Here is a 4,615-nt window from a genome sequence, read left to right on the forward strand (position 1 = left end):
AATAATAATAATAATAATAATAATAATAATAATAATAATAATAATAATAATAATAATAATAATAATAATAATAATATATTAGGCCGCCTTTACTACTATTTTTATTCGCGCTGGCGCTACTTAAAAATCATTGGCGATTTCGAGCTTCCTCTAGTGACCTCCCACTCTTAGTCTGGGAGCCAGGAGCCATTTACTTGCAGAAAATGACCACATGTTTAGTTGGTATTTTTTGAGAGGTCATCCCGTGGGGTTTGGAACTTTCTGTCTGACGAGACATATCTGTTGGAATAACGGGTCAGAGGTCAATAATGGTCATTTACTGTTACTTATATTATGAAATAATAAACAGATGTGTTTTTGTATTTTCTTGTTTTAGGTACGTTTCTAGTGTAAAAACACACAATTTTGTCATTTTTGTCAAAATTTGACATTTTTTTGTTTTCATTTTATTTTTAAAAATATACTAAATGAACAGGTATTTCAACCATTCTCTAGCAGAATTTGACCAATTAAAGCAAAAACGGAAGACTAAAATCATACAGTTGCTGAATATAATCAATTTTAATTTCGAACAGTCAAAAATAGCAAAAACATTTTTAAAAAATTAGCAAAACATTATAGAGGTCTATGTGACAAACATCAAAGGGAAAGTGCCCAAACATAAGACATGTTGCACCTCATCTGAAAGTAAAGTGTATGTGCTGCCCTGTCATAAAACACTCACTCAACTGCATTTAACAAAGTTCTGAGATAATCAACAAAACGTGTTATTGTCTTCGTTCTCTCCATGCGTAAATAATTAAATCCTTATTTTCACACGATTTTAGAGGTTTTATAAGTACTGTTCATTGTGTAGTACTTGTATTTTTAATTACTCTATGTAATATGCAATATGTCACAATTATTGTTTTTTCATGACATACCGGGTCAATCACATGAAAGAAAAACACGAAAGACTCACTCAACTGCATTTGTCGTGAAAGAATCAACTCAACTACAGTATTTATTATATATATTATATATATAGAATATAAAAACACGTTATATGCAATTGTATTTGTGGGTATTTCTGCCATTATTTTCGGGCAATGCTCTCTTTATTTTTTATTTTTTGTCTTCAATGAATTCTCTGTTTAATCGTCTTCTATCATTTTTAAAAATTGTTTTCTATAATTTCCTTTTTCAGAAATTCATCCTATTTTGTCTTTCACATAAAGTTGAATACACAAGCAGGAGAACAATATATGTTAAACTGTATGCAATAAATATAATAATAATAATAATTTTAATAATAATAATAATAATAATAATAATAATAATAGTAATAATAAATAGTAATAGGATAATAATATTTAAGTTAATAAGTTAATAATAATAAGCTAACTATAGGTAATAGTAATATCATAGATAATAAATTGTATGATAATCTATCAGAGCGATATTAGAAGAATGCCAGCGATTAAAATAATTTGATTTTAATTGAAGGTAAATTCACCTGGCTCTAGCGTTGTATCCATGCTGCTGCACTCTCGGTTCGTGCTAGGCCTAACTGGCGCTCAATGGCAGGGGATAGCTAGACCTATGCTATCGAATGCCGTTGACAATATCACCATAAGGTATACTTTCATGATATTCTTGAGGCAAAAAACTGATTTCTAATGATTTTTGGTTAAAAATTGTATATTATAGCCTTAGGTTAAGCATTCTATTATTAGGAATTTTAGGGAACACATAACAGTCAAATTGGAAATTAGTTGGAAAAACTCAATTACCGTATCTCTCTCTATGCCATAATTTTACGTTCTCGATGTTTGTAGTGGACCAATTTTCTATGAGCATTAAAAAATGGGTAATTTTTCATCGTTTTTAGAGCAAATGTTGCATTAGACCAAATAAAAACATTTATGCCCCAGACAATTTGAAAAAGAAGGCTAAACTCTGCGACTAGTCGTTGCCAAGATAACTGAACTCTATTATTTCTATCCTACTTTGCATATTTGAACTAATTTGCATATGGGGCATGTTTCTTGAATTTCTTTACCTCATGTATTCCACTCCAAATGCTGAAATGCCTAACCTATACCAATAATATACAATTTCATTAAAAACCGGGTTTTTGCCCCAGAAATATGAAAGTATACCTAATCGTGATACATATGGTCAATGGCATTCAATAGGACATACAATTGACTCTCAGATGAGGTGCAACATGTTTATATTTAGGCACTTTCTCTTTGATTTATGTCTTCACATAGACCTATATTGATTTTTTTTTCATATTTTTGCTATTTTCGAGTGTCAAAAATTAAAATTGATTGTGTTCAGCAAGGATGGTTTTAGTTTTATAGTATTTTTTTTTTTAAATAAAATGAAAACAAAAAATATCAAAAAGAAGTTTGGTATCAATGGATAGACAATTTTATAAGCTTTCATATGATGTGCAAGATAATTATATTTGGTATATTACACATGTTTTATATTCCCGATTATTATTTCACAATCCAAAAGTCCATCATCGAAAATCAGCAAATGGCAACAAACGTTCACCGAGATTGGAGATCGATTTGTCGGCCGAATCGTCGTCGCGACGGTCGTGCAACCGCCGAACGACGTGGTGTATCCTGAATATCTCTCATATCATGCTCATATTATTATCCCGAGCATTTCCTGCTTCAAAAACTTTCCACAGCTAGAGGTGTATTTATGTGGCTAATAGGCCTATTAGTGAGGGCTGTTACAGGTTAATATCAAAACTGCTCTCGAAACTTGTCACGCACCCTCATGATATCAAATATAATCTTGTGCAAGCCTCATCAGTAACCAGAAGCCACAGCCAGAGGTGCAGGGTTCCTAAATCAAGAACCAACATGTTTGAAGGTATGCTTTCCAGACACAATCCGTCTGTGGAACTCACTACCCAAAGATGCTTTGGAGTGAACATCTCTGGGGATTCATGAACTGAGTGTCACAAGTTGACCTTGCTCGAAGATATTGGAATTACAGTTTAAAATATAATTTTTTTTAATGTAAAAATTAAAAATAAATAAAAATACGCTTGAATTATTACCAAAAGATTTGTAAATATGGAACATAAGGCTAAGGAAATCAGGAAGCTTATCTGTTGTGACCAACCCACATGTGCGACTTTACACAAAAGAGGTTCTGCACAGTAAAGGAAGAAGATGATGGCACTGTATATAAGAATAGAAAGGAAAGTCGTTTTTTAATTCAAGAAGTCAAAACAATTTTAGTTTATCATTAATATCACGATCAGTGGCAATGTGAATGTAGTTTCCACTATGAACAGCTATACCAAAACGATGTTTTACATTGGTTTAATTTATAATCTCTAAATCATGTATAGAACGACTTCGATCGAAACTTGCGATTTCAGATCATGCGGGAATTTTACGTTGTTTAAGAAGAGACCAGCCTAATGAGAATGAAAATATTTATCAAATAGTAGTAATTTGATTACCATACAAGGCTATTGTGTGTGTTAGATAAATGATTAGTATTTTGGTCACGCCTCTGTGTTTGTCTTCATGTATCCTGAGTAGTTCACTGACGTTATTCAAGGAAACATTTCCCACTAGATATTAAGTTATTCTAGTACGAGCTCGTATACGTGACTGTACATACACTTGTTATCAATTTCATTGGCGGAAAATAATAGTAATACGGATAATGATGAGGCACCACTCTGAGACTATGTTTCAAGAAATAATTTACTTGACACGAGCTTTCGCTGTTCTCTGGCAGTCGGTGCCATCTTCATCAGGTGTGATTTGCTGGAAATGATAGCATTACTGTTTGTATGTGCACAGTGAATGTCCCCAAGTATCCAGTGTCCAGTGTAACCCTTTGCTCCTATTTTCTATTAATTTTACATTTGTATTTAAACTATTTTCTGTTATTTTTATCTACCTTTTTATTATTTTTTTTATTACTAATTCTAATAAAACCAAGGTGGTTTAAATGGAATTAGTAGGCTACCAAAGTCCATTTGATTTGAACACGAGGCTATTTGAAAAGTAATTTATTGATATGCATGGATATAGGGACGTGACGCAAAAGTTGATATTATCTTGGAAGTTTAAATTACGGATTAAACCGCGTAAAACGATCTAACAGCGTATTGCTACTGACCTCATCTCGTTAAGTACGTTTTGGTGGCAGTACATCTGAGGGCGCTAAATCGAATTTAAATAACGACGGTCATTTTTCTTTTAGTATAGGACCGTAATTATTAATATACACAAAAATACACATCAATCCCAGAGGGCAACCCTGTGAGCTAACAATCATATACAATAAGAAAAATTTTAAAAAAGACAGATAAAAAGCCAATTAAAATAAGAAAAACCAACAATAAACAAGTTGGCAATACAATCAAATCATTCCTATAGCCAATAATAGGAAACAACCCTTTTGTCTTTGAAAACATTTCTTGAGCCTAGCTAGGACATATTAATACGTTTAATTGGGGGTGGGGGAGTCGTTCAAAACGGAGCCATCACACCAGCCTCTTTGAGTCTGAGTAGCGTTGCGTTTAAATGTTTGAAATTTGTTTTTGTTTTGTAATTGTAACATAGTAATGTTTCGTCCTTTTAGC

Source organism: Anneissia japonica, unplaced genomic scaffold (assembly GCF_011630105.1).
Source record: "Anneissia japonica isolate Jap-2015-1 unplaced genomic scaffold, ASM1163010v1 scaffold4988_len2956909_cov206, whole genome shotgun sequence".
Taxonomy (NCBI): domain Eukaryota; kingdom Metazoa; phylum Echinodermata; class Crinoidea; order Comatulida; family Comatulidae; genus Anneissia; species Anneissia japonica.